Genomic DNA, 18,104 nt, shown 5'->3' with positions numbered 1-18,104 from the left:
TATTTATGTTCTCTAGAATTTTATCATTGGTAGCTACCTTTCTATATAATCCCTCCATAAGTTTAGATTGGCTAGCAATTAATTCTCTCAAGGGTAGTTGATTGAAATTATTAAAATTATTACCTTGATAGGTACCTTGGTAGTTTGGTCTCTGTTGCTGGTTCCATCCTTGATTCTGTTGAGGACGAAAGTAGTTGTTGTTAACAAAGTTCACATCCTCTTTGGTTTTAGGACATTTGTTTCCTGAATGCCCAGTGTTTCCACATACTTCACATGTCATGCAAGAATCATGAATGTGCATGACATCATGCTTCTCATTGGCTCAATCTTCAAGCTTCTTCATCAGCAGGTCCATCTTAGCAGACAACATGTCTACCTCCTTGAGTTGATGCATACCTCCACCTCTCTTGTGGGTCTGAAGACGTTCTTCATTCCAGCCTTGATTGGAGGCCATCTTCTCCACAAGAGCTATTGTAGTTGGTATGGTGAGTGATAGGAATACAGCTCTAGTAGCAGGATCCATAGTCTCACGGGTACTGTTTGTCAACCCATGGTAGAAAGTCTGCATGAGTAGCCAATTCTCCATCCCATGATGAGGATATTTCACAATGTAATCTTGAAAGTGTTCTCATGCCTTAGGGACAGATTCATCATGTTGTTGCTGAAAGCTTGAGATTCTCCCACGTAGAGCATTGGTCTTGCCTATGGGAAAGAACTTTGCTAGGAAGGTAGTGGAGTAGTTATCCCATGTAGTATTTCTATTTTTGTTAGCGTAGAACCATTGCTTCGCCTTCCCCAAGAGTGAGAATGGGAAGAGGCGAAGTAATATGGCATCTTGGGTTACTCTAATGGTGAAAGTGCTATAGATCTCTAGGAAGTGTTGGAGATGTGCACTCGCATCTTCATGTGCCTTTCCACAAAACTGGCTTGCTTGCACCATATTGATGAGGGCTGGCTTGATCTTGAATCCATTATCTCCAACATTGACTGTTGTTCTAGTATGAATATTGGCTGTAGTTGGAGCAGAGAATTCACGGAGAGTCTTGTTGGCCATGGCTTCAAATTTTAGTGTTAAGCTTCACCTTAGCTGGTTGTCTTCCGACTCTAAAGCTAAAACTTTCTTAAGTTTAGCCTTAGTCCTTCTGATTAATGCTTTTGGATCATCAATGTAGTTTATTAGAAGGTCAAAACCAATCAAACATTACCCTACATAAGATACACAAGTAGACAAAATAAGGGCAACTCTGCTTGAGCAGAGGTCAATGGTTATCCTCGATCACATCAATAAGTTTATCAATACTTCCTTTGCCTATCTACCTTCCCTGGCAATGGCGCCAAAAATGCTTGTTGACATTTCTTAGCGTTGCTACTAAAAATAGAGTTTTAAATCTAGTCCGTAGCGACAGCGCCAGCGCCAGAAATGCTTGTTGGTATTTATTATCTTGTCACTTTGTTTTAATAGCCACCTATTATAAACCTATATCTCCTAACATTACTTTACTAGGTTGTCATCCCTAGTGATGATGCCAGAGACGCTTATTGGTACTACATAGCATTACTACTAGAATAATACTAAGTAGTTCTTTATTTAAATTATGTGACTAGGAAGAATATATATATATATATATATATATATATATAAAAGGAATCTGCAAGCGCACAGATAATTATACCATTGTAGTACTTTACCCGAGAGTATTCCAAGTATCGTTATTTATATTTTTATCACAGGGAAGGTCTGGCACGAACATGTATTGAAAACTTATACTTTTGATGGAGAAATAAACCATAACCAATGTTCTACTCATAACAGGGGTAAGTCATAGGATAAGATATATGATAAGTATTGATCAATGATAATGATAAATCACTCAGAATACTCCTTTCTATGGCATTAGCGAAATATTAGAGGAATAATTCCTAAGTCATCCTTAATTACAAGTCAAAGCATACATTGATTAGTGCAATTATACCTAGTAATCATTGCTAAGATCATCTTCATATCTACATATAAGGGATATTACTAAGGAAGATTAAGAACATAGCTTATTCTTCCTTCGTAACCGGACCCTACATGCTCCTATATTTAGGGAGTGGACTACAAAGGACTCAATAGGAGTGTCACATCCATGATCTACCATATGACCTAGAATATAGGGTGTATCCATAGGTAAACAACATATAAGCACTACGCTTACACAATGTCAACCACTCACCCATGGTACCTTAGAGTGAGCGCTATACAAACTTATGCATGAACATGATGATAATCTAACTATACTAAGCAAATAATCAAAGTAGACGATGAACATTATAACAAAGAACATGAATAAGATGAATACTAATATTGTCATAATAATTGTAACTAGCATATAAAAATAATGGAGGTACAAAAGAGAGGGGGTACAAAGATTATATCAAACCATGCTCTTGACAAGATTGGGAATCCAAGCGAATCCTACTTGCCTCCCTCTAGACCAGGCCTAACTATCTATGCCTTAGAATATGGTGGAGCTTTGAGGATGATTAGGGTTTCTATCTTCTCAAATGACTTATGATTCTACCTAGGGGTGGTAGGGGCTGGTATATATAGCCCGGAGCATCCAATGTGAGCCCTTAGATCAAACCGACTTAAAGAATGGCCAAGATGCAACCTAGGAGGCGGTGGAGAATCAACATTTGAAGGAGGGGCTGCCAGGTGGGCCTAGGGGCCTAAGCGTCTTATAGGTGGGGACAGCTAGCCCCCACATGGCAGCCTCTGCCCCTTTGCCTTAGCATAGAGTCCTATCGAGTCTTCTAGAGTCTTCTGGTGTCCGTTTTGCTGTGGATAAGCACGATTAAATATGATATGTAGATCCACCTCGATGGTTTTCTAGATAAACCCTGCAGAAAATACAGATTCACCAAAACTTTATGCTTAATCTTTCATACAACATACATGTTTAGACCAAGACATAGATTGAGGTAATGAGTTCTACTTTAAGATTAGTTTTGGTCATTATATTTCTTACGGGTTCAACATCTGTCCCTGTGGTGAATGCTCTAGTAGAGGACTCCTGATAAAGATAGATATTCCTAGCCAACGCTAGAGTAGTGACCGATAGAATATACATGGTGTCTAAGCTAGAAGTCAACTTCATTTGCCTTGTATCCTCTGGTTGAGGGGTAGGCGGCAGGTGGTGATAGCCCCGTCCGTCCTTCGTAATCCCCCACGTTCGGATACGGCATAGAGCTATAGGCTAGAGGTGCTTGGTAGACAAAGCATAAGCCTGTGGCCATAGTAAGTTTATAGTGACCAAAGCTATATTAACTTAGGATCTCTACCATTAGAAATTCATGTATTTGTATGATATGCTAATATTACCATAGCTATACAAGATAAGCCTGCTCTAGTTTAGGTTTATTCTTTTATTCCTTATTCTTTGTTTTATCTTTATCCTTGAGATTGGCTTAAGTGTGTGTGTCACACTATCCAATGTTTATCCTGGCTTACCCCTATTATGGACTTTGGTCTACTATGTAGTCATGTTATCTTGTCTATATCCTAATTAGAGACTTTTACACCATGCTTTCCTTTAGGAAAATATAAATGAACGAAACACGAATATTTCTAGGTGAAATGCTACAACAATATATCCGTGCGCTTGTAAAAGATTTCTACATGTGTTCAGAAATATCATCACAGCCTTTCTAGTGCCACTGCTAGGAAACACCAATCCTAGTGATTGCGCTAAGAAATGCCAACAAGCAATTCTAGCGTTGTTGCCAGGGAAGGCACTAGTTAAAAGAACCTATTAGGACATGTTCATGATAATATGCATGTGTAGTAGCCATTGCTCATAACAGGATAACTTTGCTTGTTTTCACCTGTTGTGGGTGAAAATAGGATAGTGTTGGACTGGTTTTGATTTGCCGATGAACTTCACCAAAAATCTAGAGGCACTCCTAAGAAAGAACTGATCCCATGCCATTTCCTCTTCTACCACTCCACTGACAAACGAACCAGTCACCCATGCACCATCCACTACTACTGATATGGCCCAAAAGTCACTCCATGAGTACTCCATCCCTACTGTTGCCAATGTCCCCGTTGGTCCCACTATCAACACGGGCAATGAAAACTTTGAACTTAGGCCCAGGCTGATCATTATGGTGTAGACAAACCCATTCTGTGGTTTGCCTAGCGAGGACGCAAACGGCCACCTTCAACACTTCCTAGAGTTATGCAACACCATTGTCATCAAGGAGGTTGCACCAGACGTCACTAGGCTCCATCTGTTTCCTTTCTCCCTCATGGGGAAGGCGAAATAGTGGTTCTACAAGGACAAGGAAGCTATCAGCATGTGGAACAAGTGTTCTACAGCGTTCCTCATGAAATTCTTCCTTGTGGGAAAAACCAATGCCATGCAGAGGAGAATTTCAAGTTTCCAGCAAAATACTATGGAATGCATCCCTAAGGTGTGGGAGAGGCTGCAAGAATACATCCTTGCCTACCCACAACATGGGATGGAAAATTGGCTAGTCCTCTAGAACTTCTACAATGGGTTAACCCCATGTCAAGAGGACTCATTGATGCCGCTGCTGGAGGAGCCTTCCTCTCGCTCACCATCAATAGAGCTACAACTCTCATTGAGAAAATAGTGTCCAATCAATGGTGGGGCAATAAGAGGTTCCAAGATAAACAACAAAAAGGCATGCATACATGAAGGAGACGGATATGCTTGCCACAAAAATGGACCTCCTGATAAAAAGGCTTGACAAGTGTGCCCATGAGAAGGAGGCAATGTATGGCACCGTCAAGGCCATGGACTTACATATGACATGCGAGGTCTATGGTGAAAGTGGACATTCAGGGAAAGATTGCCCTAAGACCCATGAGGATGACACCTATATCAACAATGGGTGTTGTCCACAAGGAGGTAATAATGGGTGGGACAATCAATCACGTCCAACATTCAAAGAAGGTAATTTGAACTTCGATTCCTATTACAATTCGAATCAACCTTTCTTGATAGATCTTGTGTTAGGGCAAGCTCTAATAAATGAAAACCTAATTAAAAATCTTGCCTCTAATAATAAAATTAATTCAAACTTAGAAGGCTTAACCTCTTCTTTCATAAATCAATTAAGCCTTAATAAAATGTTTGAAATCCAACTAGCTCAAATTGCTGCTACAATTCCTACATATGATCTTGAAAAGATCCCGAGGCACCCTGAGATTTCATTTGAAAATATCAATGTGGTAATCACGAGGGATGGTAAGTCCACTCGTGATCTACCATACCCTAACCATGTAGGAAAGACAAAAAAAAGCACGGAGGTAAAACCCTGAACCTTAGGCTTTGAGCTAGCTTGGGGGAGGACCCCCACAAGGTAATGTGTATCTTGCACTCTCACCACTTTCTGTTACCTAGCATAAAAAGAAAAGAAGAAAAATATAATAAATAAATAAATAATCTATGGTTCTCTTGTTCACCATTTAATGCTTTCACCACTGTTGGATGAATCTTGTTTATCCTTTCATGCTTTCTATCTCTGTGCTGGCATGTTTTGGTTTAGGAGTTTTGGTTATACATCTTTTAAATTAAGCGTGGTGCTTAGTTTGAAGTTTAGATGTAATGATCATACTCCTATAGGCTTTTTAATTTAAGCATGGTGCTTAGATTAATTAGCCTACCTTGATCAAATGAGACATGGTGCCTAGTTTGATCATTGAATCGAAATTATTACTATAGATTTTGGTTGATCATATAGACAAACCCTTGCAGGAATTTATCAACTTCATGAGGGTAAGTCTTTGAGATGACAATAGAGAAGAAAACTTGTTTGGTGAACCTTAATAATAATAATAACAATAATCATAATAATAACTAAAACAGAATGAACCCTCGAGTTTGCTTCTGCCCTATAATAAAAGCATCCGAAGGACCATAAACTTTGGGCTAGCTTGGGGGAGGACCCCACAGAGGTAAGTTATATCTTTTACTTCGCATTTGTTTTCTTACATTTATTTATTATTAAGCTTTAAAAAAATGAAATATGATAAAATAATAAATAATATTTATTCCACTCCACATATGTGTAGTAAAAATGTTTAGTTCATCCTTGTTGAAATGATGAATAGTTGTTCTGGCTTATATTTTGACTGTGCCTAGTATATAACTTAGCTTTCCCTAACGTTTGAGTTTATTGGTTAAAAATATCTCATCCTAAAAAGTTAAAACTTGTGGGTTGCAAATGCTTAATCTAGTCTAAGTTGTTGCGGGGTATGATATGGTGCAATAGAAATTTGCTATGACTTTGTTCTAAGAAAGTCTTGGCACCCAGAGTTTTATTTTCAAAATGTTAAAAAAAAGTTCCTCAGTGATTTATATTTCCTACCAAAGCCATATGACATGTTCGACAAATGCAAAACATTAGTCATATGCTGCTTGTTATCATATTGAGCTTTGTCAAATTGTTGTGACCCTTGTTGAGATTCTCGTCATGCACCCATGATCAAGACACATGTACACCCATAACTAAAACTGCTGACTCTTACACTAAGAGTTACACAAAAACATGTTTTTCCGTCCACCAAATAAATACTCCATTCATATTTTTCATGAGTCTCTCTACAAAAAGTTTTCATATGCCAAAAGTAAGTATGGGCTATGCTAAAAAAGAAGGAAAAAGAAAAAAAATAAATATCCATGCTAAAAAAGCATGAGAGAAAAAATGCAAGACAAAGAGCATGATGAAAAAAGAGAGAAAAGAAAAAAAAGAAATAAGATAGTTGTCACACCCCAAAATTTCTGATTTTGGGTTGTGCATAGAAAACACTAAATAAAATGAATTATTTTAATATTTGGATAAAATTTACCAAGTTTAGTTTGAGCTAGCGCAAATTTAGTTATAGGAAAAATGTGAATTTTCAAAGTTTTCTAATTTTGACGGGCGTTTGGATGATGTGATGATTGCTTGTTGCTTCTTTGTGTGTCGTGAGTGAGTAAAGTTTTCAAAACGTGCTTAGTAAGTCGTTTATTTATCCCTGGCTCGTCTCTATCTTTTTCTATAATCAAATTCTTGCTTTCTCGATCTAAATAATTTCATTCGGAGTTTCTTAGTATCCTCTTCTTCTGCTCCAAATCATTCCTTTGAGTTCATCATCCATCTACATATCTCTAAAAACTTTCCAAAAATTATTTTAGCTTTTTCTTAAACTTTTCTCCCTTTTCTATGACCATAATTTAATTTTTAGATGCTCCAAAATTATCCTATCATGAGCTCCAAATATTTTATTTGAGTTCTTCATCCTTTAATCTGTCTCCAGGATTTTTCTAGGGATTTTTCTAAGCTTCGGAGCATTTTTCATGATATAAATGGTAATTCTAGACTTTCTAGAATTATTTTTATTTCATGATATTGATTAATTTTGAAATTTGGAAAATGCATGCCCAATTTTCCATAGTCCCTCGAAGTCTATGTGCAATAATGCTAATAAATCCTAAAGGCACATGTCTTTATTTACTAATTGGCTTTAATGTTTATTTAGGCTCATTAGTGCAGGTGGATGGTACAACGTCAATTAGTACCGTATCGCTAGTTGACATAGAGGTGGGGAGTTTTTCTCCCTATATATTTGTACCAACCCCTTGTACAAAGCACATCAAAACTACCGTAAGGGGAGCCCCTAGTTTGGCAAATCTCTCGTGTAGTAAATTAGATTTTTCTCCTCCTCTCGCCGTCGCTGCCGCAGGTGCCCAACTAAGCGCCTTCGTCACCGACGAAGTTCAACGGCTGGTCTCCAACGCTTGTCCTGCCACCACTTGAGGTTTTCCTGCAAAGATGTGTTCACCTACAGGCTTTTTGATCCCCGCCTCTAATCCGTTGCCACTGGAACACATCCACATGAGGGACATGCTTGTCGCTGCCTTCTTTTGGTCTGGCCGAGAGCGCCACCCCGTCGATGCCATAGCCGATCTATCGTTGGAGGAGCCCGCTTGTGAAACCCGATCTCGCTGTTCTCAGCTTCAAAGCGACATCGTTGTTTCTCGTCTGACATCGATGCTCAGTGAGAACAATCGGCCATGAAGGAGTAAGTCATGCTAACCGCTGGTCATCCTCGATGTAGTGGCTTATATCTCATTCATGCATAAAGAGTCATTTACCAGCAACCTGTCTTCATCAATCGTGAGGTCAGTGCGAAGCACCCTGATGTTTAGAGGGCCAGGTCTCTTTAATTCCTTTGCTATATTGATTTATCAGCTAAATATAATACTCTGCTGATGTCACCCCTTCATCATACGTGTGCAATATTTTGGCTTTCTTTTTGACAGCTAGAATTTCCTTTGCTAGTATATTCATCATGTGCATAGGACCTTGTCTCACCTTGCATGTAATTAGCAAACCTCCTGAGTAGTTAATACCGTTTTAGCTTTTTCATCTTAAATATTCCACCGTTTTACCATCCTAACTCAAATTAGGTTCGTTCAAGTTGCGTTAGTTTTGTATTATCGTGCTTTATGCAGTAGTGCCAACGTGTTTCATGTCACATGTTTTTCCATATATAGCTAAATATTAAATTGATTAGTATATATGCACACTAGTTTTGAATTAAAAGCAATATAGGTGCTTAACTTTGATAATTTATACCTAAAAGTTAATATGATTAATTGTTAACTTAAAAGTATTTCTAGAATATAATTTGATTAGCTGAACAAGATACATATGTGACAAGTACGAGTAGATGCTCTCACATGCTTATTTCATTTGCGAAGATAAAGTTTAATTTGTTTAATAAATTATGTGATAACATTTAAAACATGATTAGCTTTAACTCGACTTTTAAAACTAAATATGTTGTGATTAATCTGAATTAATGTTACTCAGATAGTTTTTCTTAGCTAACATAAAACAAGCTTGTAGTTGTTTCTTTTATAATATAAACCTTTTGATAGTTGCTTTGTTTTAACCGTAGCTCCTTTCTTAGTGTCTCTTGCGTTCTCGTAACCATAGCAACGAGTCGTCTCTTTTAGCACGTTGTTTTCAAGCCTTTTGCCTATTGGTGTATTGTTCTTAGTCTACGTTGTTTGCTTGTATGTTTGCTATGTCACATCCGGCCTAATTTGAAATTTGGCCCATAGTGGGCCATGTGCATGTTAATGAGATATTGTGGGGGTTTAGTCTCACCTTGGTTGTTAAAGGTGGGTTTGACCATGTTTAAGGTTTCTAGAGTTCATCCCACTATCCTCGGGTTAATCCTTTTACGTGAAGCGAGGACGAAAACGTAAGTGAGATGGTGGTAGGTGTGGTTCACTCAATGTGCAGAGTGGGTCTGAGCCATTTGGATTCTAGGGCGTTACAAATGGTATCAGAGTCGACCTTCATGGCCACAGGAGCATGCAGGCTAGGGGCGCGGGCATGGGGTTTATCACGCATGTAGGCCCTACGGGGTGCACGTCAAGGCACATGTGCCTGCATTAGGCACACGGTCGCATGTGATAAGAGGGAACATTCCTGGTCATCGTTTGCCCGATTGTGGGTGTGTTGAACTGACGAGGACGTCGGACCCTTTGAGGGGGGTGTATGTCACATCCGGCCTAGTTTGAAATTTGGCCCATAGTGGGCCATGTGCATGTTAATGAGATATTGTGGGGGTTTAGTCCCACCTTGGTTGTTAAAGGTGGGTTAGACCACGTTTAGGGCTTCTAGAGTTCATCCCACCATCCTCGGGTTAATCCTTTTACATGAAGTGAGGACGAAAGCATAAGTGGGATGGTGGTAGGTGTGGTTCACTCAATGTGCAGAGTGGGTCTGAGCCATTTGGATTCTAGGGCGTTACAAGTGGTATCAGAGCAATACTGACTATAGGACGCAAGCCTAGTAGAAACTGGTTGTTCTAAGGTTTAGAATTTGCTACAAAACTACTTTTTCATCTCCTTGACTAGTTGAATTGATTATTTCTTATCCTTGTCGTATTTTCTTCTCTCCTTGATAGCTTCCTTTGAGCTATTGCTTCTTATCTCCTTGATTTTTATTTCTTTGGTTTACTAAAGTTTTCTGATCTTACCTTATTCAAATTTGTGATGGCCTTTCATCATAATCCACTCCTTAGGATGCCCACCATTGCTACAGAAGCACGTGTAGTTTTGATGTTGTGATGCATGCTTGTCTTGTTTGGTGTGTTGCTTGTTTGTCATCCCTATCTTTGTGATCCAAAGGAAGGCCCTAAAGACTACACCAACACGAGGATCTTCATATGGAATATTCAGAGTTTAGCAAAACTCTTGTTAAGTGGGGTAGCATCCTCTACAAAGCATCATTGACCTTTCTCTTCCTTGCTATCCTGTGCAACTCCCAAATCCACTTTATCATGCAAGTTCATTCCTTCATCTCATGAATCCCAAATCAAGGAAGAGTGGAGGCGTGAAGATCTTCTTTATCTTTCTCCCTAGTCTCTCTGAATCTCAGGACAAGATTCCTATTAAGTGGGGTAGTTTGTCACACCCTAAAATTTCTGATTTTAGGTTGTGCATAGAAAACACTAAATAAAATGAATTATTTTAATATTTGGATAAAATTTACCAAGTTTAGTTTGGGCTAGCACAAATTTAGTTATAGGAAAAATGTGAATTTTCAAAGTTTTCTAATTTTGACGGGTGTTTGGATGATGTGATGTTTGCTCAAGTTGCTTGGTGTTTCCTACGGGTAGAAAGAGAACCGTACGTGAACGCTGGAGACTAGAAGCTGTAGAATAGAAGACCAAAGGATCTTTGAGGAGTTGGCTATATTGATTAAAAAGCAAGTTCAAGGCAAGTATAGCATGGGATCATCCTTGTTGTCCTATACACCTTTAATCATTTAATTCATACTACATGTGTCTACCCTGACTATCACTAAGGATTTCGTAGTACTTTGTACCTTGTGCCTTGATACCTATGGGGTATTGCATTGGGTAGTATGATGCTAGTGCTCAACTACAACCATGATCTTGTAACTTGACAAATGGTATATGCAATAAACATTAAAAGATACTTTTTAGCAACATGGAACAAGGGGGCTAGAGCATTGGGCTATTTTTATGGTGCTCTAGATTCCTCTTCCTAAGGACTTATCTATAAGTGATCATCCAGGACTTACAGTACAACCATGATGACTACATGGCTCTGGTCTTAGTCTAGTACCTTGCTCTTTCTAGTTTGTAGCAGTTTACCAAAAGGGCAAGAGGGGCATACCAGGCTAGGTATGGGCCTTATCCCTAGGGTGTGTACTATGCTGCGTGTATAAGTGCCACTTCTGGAGATGACTCCATAACACTTGGGAGATGGAATCCTTAGCGGCTGCTCCTTATTAGAACGACTAGGGAAAAGCTTCATAGTGTACCATGCCTGCTCACCTTAGAAGTGTTTTGGGAGTTATAAACCTGGACATATGGGTATCACGACTCATGGTGAAAGTGCACAAACTCTGCAGAGTGTAAAACTGGTATATCAGTCGTGCTCACGGTCACGAGCGGCCTTGGAACCCTTACGGAATAGATGATGAACACTAATAATATGGATGATGAAGATGCTCACTAATGGTTAATTTTTTTATGCTATTCATTATTCATGTTTACCTGATCATGTGTTTATGGGCTTGTGATAAACTTGTTGCCACCCAATTGCTAAAACATGCCTCATTAAAAGCTAATCGTAGTTAAACCAGTGTTAGCCTTTTGAACCTCATGAACCCCATGTTATATTTATTGAGTACGACATGTACTTATGCTTGCTTTACTTTTTAAATCTTTGGAAAAATCCTAGATGGGTACCAGATTGCTAGAGTTTGGAGGAATTAGTCTTGTGATCAACCAGTCAGTTGTCCTTGTGGAATTGGAGTCTTCATCCAAAGATCGAAGTTGTCTTTCTGCTGTTTGCTATCTAAGGTTATATTCTTTATACTAAGTACGTTATATATTGATCATTGCCTATTGATATTACCCTTATTTGTAGCTATATGTGAGATTTGACTTCCTGGGCTCACATATGGTGTGTATCTGGTTTTGTTCTTAAAACCGGGTGATACAATAGCCCATACTTTCAAATAAAAGGCATCCATCCAAAAAGGGAGAGAGTCATGATCAAAGGAGCACATATATATATATATATATATATATATATATATATATTAGCATTAGGAAGATTATAAAAATTCCACACACTTGCACGTCTTGATCAAAGTGTATGACTTGCATCTCCTTGAGGTCCGGTTTTTGACTTAACAATATTATGTGATGCAAGTATGCCTTCTTTTATACCTACCCAAAGATCCACATAAGCCATTTAGTTGGTAGGATGAAAAGAAAGGCAAACATAAAAAGCCTTTGGTGAGGATCATACACTTTTGAGTGATCGGGTGAATCATTCGAGGAACTTACTTTTATTTTGCAAAATTTTCAAAACCTCTAGAAAGAAAGTCGATCAAAGGATAAATGATAAGCATTTCTGTGAACCATTCTATCATGCAACAGCCTAAGACTTGGAGAAGGCTAAAAAGCCCCATAGGTAATGAGATAATAAAGGGTGGATAGAATGCCAATTCATTCACATCAAGGAAGAAAACTTTGTTATAGGCATGGCACTTTTGGAATGTAATTGGCATAGTAGCAACTCCTGATGAACAACCAACATCTTAGCTTTTGCTTGAGGACGAGCAAAGGGTAAGCTTGGGGGATTTTGTTGGTGGTTCTTACCAACAAAATCCAACCGCCAACTATGATCCAAAAAGGAGGAAACTACATATTTTTTGCATACATATACCTTTACTATTGACATAGTTCCACTTGTATTGCGGGATTACTATTTTGTAGGTAACATACATGAATACAAGGGAATTATAATCAAAATACGCCATTAGACAAAGCATAATGTAGATCATACACCAAAGAACGAGAAGATGGCCCATCTAATGTGCAAATCCAGGGCAAGCACCGACATGGGGATGATCCAGGCCTACCCAGCAACCCACAGCACGAAGATAGTGGCGAGGGGGATCAGCCCTGGTGTGGCCGCACCAGGGGTGCGCCTGCACCCCCACCACCACCTAGGGTCAGTTTTGAGTAGTTTCCTATTTTACCTCGGCCAAACCGACCCCAAACTAGTATAAAAGGAGGGGTAGTGCTCACCTTCAAAACACACACCAGACAAGAGCCTCTCTCCCTCCACACTTGTATTCTTTTTACTTTTTAGTAGTAAAGTTGGAGTTAGGCAAGAAGCTTCATTGGAGAGCTTGAACCCTGGAGTATTCTTGGTATGAATAATATGAAGATTTCTCTTATGATCTTGCTCTCATATTATCAATATAGCTATGCTTATGAATTGGAGCTAAGTTCTTATGTTATTCAGTTAGCATATAGAACTTTATGCTTAATCTTTCATACCACATACATGTTTAGACCAAGACCTAGATTGAGGTAGTGAGTTCTACTTGAAGATTAGTTTTGGTCATTATATTTCTTGCGGGTTTGTGGTCTGTCCCCGTGGCGGATGCTCTAGTAGAGGACTCCTAATAAATACGGATGTTCCTGGCCAACTCTAGAGTAGTGACCGATGGCGTAGACATGGTGTCTAAGCTAGAAGTCACCTTAATTTGCCTTGTATCCTCTGGTTGAGGGGTAGGTGATAGGTGGTGATAGCCCTGTCCGTCCTTCGTAATCCCCCACGTTTGAATATGGCGTAGAGCTATAGGCTAGAGGTGTTGGCAGACAAAGCATAAGCCTATGGCCGTAGTAAGTTTATAGTGACCAAAGCTATCTTAACTTAGGATCTCTACCATTAGAAATTCATGTATTTGTATGATATGCTAATATTAGCATAGCTATACAAGATAAGTCTGCTCTAGTTTAGGTTTATTCTTTTATTCCTTATTCTTTCTTTTATCTTTATCCTTGAGATTGGCTTAAGTGTGTGTGTCACACTATCCAATGTTTATCCTAGCTTACCCCTATTATGGACTTTGGTCTACTCTGTAGTCATGTTATCTTGTCTATATCCTAATTAGAGACTTTTACACCATGCCTTCCTTTAGGAAAATATAAATGAATGATACCCGAATACTTCTTGGTGAAATGCTACAATAATATATCCATGCGCTTGTAGAAGATTTCTACATGTGTTTAGAAATATCGTCACGGCCTTTCTGGTGCCATTGCTAGGAAACACCAATCCTAGTGATTGAGCTAAGAAAAGCCAACAGCTGCTCATGTGTTCGTTACTTGCCCACAGTGGTGCCCGCACCGGGACACTGTTATATTGGCCTCAGGGCTCTGGGACAACGTCCTCACTCTTCCACTAACGAGGTTCACAAAAATTCATATTACATTACTTAACGGATCTCAAAGAGAAACTTGACACCTTTAGTGTTAGTCCTGCGATAGGTCACCCTAAAAATCAATTGGCTTAGTGACGCGTGTGCGATGGAGGTGCACCTACCCCATCCTCATTATTGTTTTACGACTAGAACTTAATGATGCGCAACCACTATTTACATGACGGAATACGTCGGGAACCAACTTCTCAAGCACAGCGGTAATTTCTACCCTAGCATGGCATCCACGATGTCTTGGGAGCTATGCTTCCAGTTATCGGGTACACCACCCGATCACGACGTTAACAACGTCCCGAGGGCTACGCCTAGGAAACTACGTTTCCCGACATGGGGTGTACCACCTAAGCCAGGCACTTATAACTGCCAGGTGTGGGGGTATTAACCCCTATACCCTTACGGCTAGGCTTGGGCCAGCTCGGATCAGGGGGTCCGGCCCACTAGAAGACGACGCGTGGCCCGGGCAACCTGTTCGAAATCCTGCACAAGGAGTCAAGGCGGATTTGGAGATCAAGCAAGATCCTGGTCGGTTAGAATAGAAATCCTTATCCAGCCACCTATGGCAATTGTAACTGGTTAGGATTAGTTTCCAGATCTGTAACCCTGCCCCCCAGACTATATAAGGCAGGCAAGGGACCCCTCTAAAAAACATCTCTCATTGACATACAGTAATACAATCAGACGCAGGATGTAGGTATTACGCCTTTACGGCGGCCGATCCTGGATAAAATCTTGTGTTTGCCTTGCATCACCATCTTGTTTGTAGCTTGCGCATGTGTCTGCCGATAATCTACTACCTTGGGCATAACCCTAGGTAGATTGCCAACCATATTTCGTCGATAGTGGCGCGCCAGGTAGGGGGTATGCGTACTGCTCTCCAGGCAAACAAGATGGTCATCATCCCTGGTTCCATGGCTATGCCGAACGGCCTCACATTCACCATCGGCCAGATCACCTGGACCACTAGCTCCGACGACTTCATCGCCATGACCCCAGAGGAGGCGTGGGTTCAATCTACGCCGACCACTGCTTCAACTGCATCGGCTACGGCTCCAACCATGGAGGATCTGGTTCCGACCATGGTGGATCCGGCTCCGACCATGGTGGATCTAGCTCTGACCATGCTAGCGTTGTCTTCAGCCACGCCAACAACCCGTCATCCGCTTCCTCGCTACAAAAGGAGGCAGATCGACAACACCGACTTGCTCGACTCTGTCGATTGGGTTGGCACCAAACTTGCCGAAACCCTAGCTTTGGTAAGTTCGATTCAAAGTCAACCTAATGAGCAGGTAACTACGACCCACAACAGATCTACCTGACCAGCTCGGGCCAGTTATCCTGCACGACTCGGTACGGATCTTGTGGTCACATCTACTCCTGAAGGGCACTCCGTTCATTGCTGGCCAGCCCCTGCGATAGGTCTCCGGCTCTCTGAGCACGAAGCCTCGATGGAGAACCACCAGGTCTAGCCCTACGGCCTGCGCAACTTCGTCAACATGGTTCGAATTGAGGATTATCAAGAAGGATCGGTCCACATAGTCCAAGAGGGTGGCTCAAGCTCCTCGTCCGGCATCGCATCTAATGCCTCCGTTCACATCGAGCTCCAGCATCATGACGATGAAGGCATTGAATACGATCTTGATATCCCAGACCATGCCCCGGGATTCCCATGGTTCCCATCCTTCCCACCAAGGCAAGGGGACTTGATCAATGTCATCAGTAATGATGAACCACCGGCAGTCGGCGAAACAGAACAAGAAAGGCTAGCACACGAAGCACGCAATATTGACCGGTTTAATCGTCGACAAATTGAAGCCGAGGCAGAAGAGGAGGCCCGACGCATAAGGGTCCAGCCATGCAACCTTAATAATGCCTTTGATAGGGTGGGGGACAAGTAGGTCTTCAGGACTCCAAGCACCAACATAGCTGTTGCTATGGCAACAATGCAATGACTACCCAACACCCCAGAAACGCAGGCAGTTCATGATGATATACAAGCTTACCTGACGGCTGCCATGGCCTAGACCACAGAGATTGTAAATCATGCCCGAGCTCCATCCATCTCAGTGGAATCAAGCCACAGCCGCTAGTACTCAAGTCGCTCACAGCCACCCAACCAGCGTGGCTCGTGCAACAATGACCCATCAGACAACCGTCAAGGTGGGAACAGTGGACATGATGGTGGTCGGGACGACAATCGCCGTCGGGATGACAACCGCCGTGACTTTTGGGACGACAACCACTGAGACAACCGCAATAATCACCGCGATAACCATGGCCACAGGGTTAATCAGGATGGCAACCGAGATCGCCGTGATGGCAATAACGATCTCCGCCATTACCTTGAAGGACGCGATCTGTGCGATCGCATCAACCAAAGAGCCAACGATCATGCATCCCACGAAAGCTATCACCGTATGGAATATGATACTGCCCACAGCCCTTCAGGTTTGAAGTAGTTTACTCTGCACCTTTGCCAAGTCATATGGCCCAAGAACTTCAAGCTCAAAAAACTTCAAAAGTATGATGGCAAGGAGAACCCCAAATTATGGGTCATGCTCTATGAAACCGCGTGCAGATCAGCCATGGCTGACGAGCACGTCATGTTTAACTACTTCACAGTCGCTGTCGGCCATGCAGGTCACCAATGGCTGGTCAGCTTGCCGGCGAACTACTTTGATTCTTGGCAAGAGCTCAAGTAAGCTTTCATCGACAACTTCATTGCTACTTGCGAGCAACCCAACAACAAATATGATCTACAATGGATTCAAGACCAGAAAGATGAGCCACTACGTGAGTATGTCTGGCGTTTCTTGGAGATGCGCATCAAGGTCCCATCAATCTCTGACAATGAGGCAATCGAGGCTTTCATTACTGGTCTCCGCTTCCATGATGCCCTACGAGACAAGCTCCTTCACAAGAGACCTGAATCAGTCATAGCGCTCCTGGCCACTGCCAAGAAATATGCGAATGCCGATGATGCTAAAAAGATAATCAATGAAGAAGCAGTAAGGGTTCCACGCTCCGACCACCCCCCACACCACGATGACTATCATGGCAACCATGGTCGGAACGACAATTTTGATTGCCGCAACCAGCGCAACGACCCCCGCGACCACCGCAACCAGCGTAATCAGTGGTGTAATCGCTGTGATGATTACAGGGGCAAGCGTGCTCGAGAAGACGACGACGAGGTCAACACCGTTAAGAAAGGTGGCGGACATCGCAACTATGAAGAAGACTATGCCAACGCATTGAAAGGACCCTGCCAGCTCCACCCCAAGTCAAACAATACCATGGAGAATTGCCGCGTTCTCAAGTCTATCTACACGCATCAACAGGCTCCGGATACGTCCGACAAGCCTAACAATGTAGGGGAACAGTGCAACAAAGACAACGATGATGAAGACTTAGATCCCCATCACAAGTATGTCAAGCCAACCGATCACGTCCACACCATCATTGGAGGCAAAGTGTCCATCAAGACCAAACGAGAATGCAAGCTGCTCGCCCACGCCTGCTTGAACGTGGCCAACACCGACAACCTCATCGCCGATCTGCGGCTCCTTCCTTGGTCTCACCATGAGATCTCCTTTAGTAGAAAGGACCAATGGGCTGCAATACCTGAGCCAGGACATTTTCCCCTGGTCCTCGATCCTTGTATCAACAAGGTTCAGTTCGACAGAGTGCTGATTGACGGTGGCAGTTCCATCGATATACTATTCAAGAACAGTCTGCCAGCCCTGAAGATAACCTAG

At 41.5% G+C, this 18,104-nt stretch overlaps 2 non-coding genes across 2 annotated transcripts; one reads left to right on the top strand and one right to left on the bottom strand.

The window, feature by feature from the left end:
* The first annotated feature begins 584 nt into the window (after positions 1–584).
* LOC136468214 (small nucleolar RNA R71) lies at positions 585–693 on the top strand. Its single transcript, XR_010761747.1, has one exon. It is a non-coding gene; the product is annotated as a small nucleolar RNA R71 (small nucleolar RNA).
* A 3,708-nt stretch (positions 694–4,401) lies between these two features.
* LOC136468211 (small nucleolar RNA R71) lies at positions 4,402–4,508 on the bottom strand. Its single transcript, XR_010761744.1, has one exon. It is a non-coding gene; the product is annotated as a small nucleolar RNA R71 (small nucleolar RNA).
* Positions 4,509–18,104: the final 13,596 nt, after the last annotated feature.

The sequence above is a fragment of the Miscanthus floridulus genome, chromosome 7, assembly GCF_019320115.1.
Source record: "Miscanthus floridulus cultivar M001 chromosome 7, ASM1932011v1, whole genome shotgun sequence".
Lineage (NCBI taxonomy): Eukaryota > Viridiplantae > Streptophyta > Magnoliopsida > Poales > Poaceae > Miscanthus > Miscanthus floridulus.
Note: the sequence above shows the minus strand (reverse complement) of the source record. Positions and strands in the feature narration are given on the sequence as shown.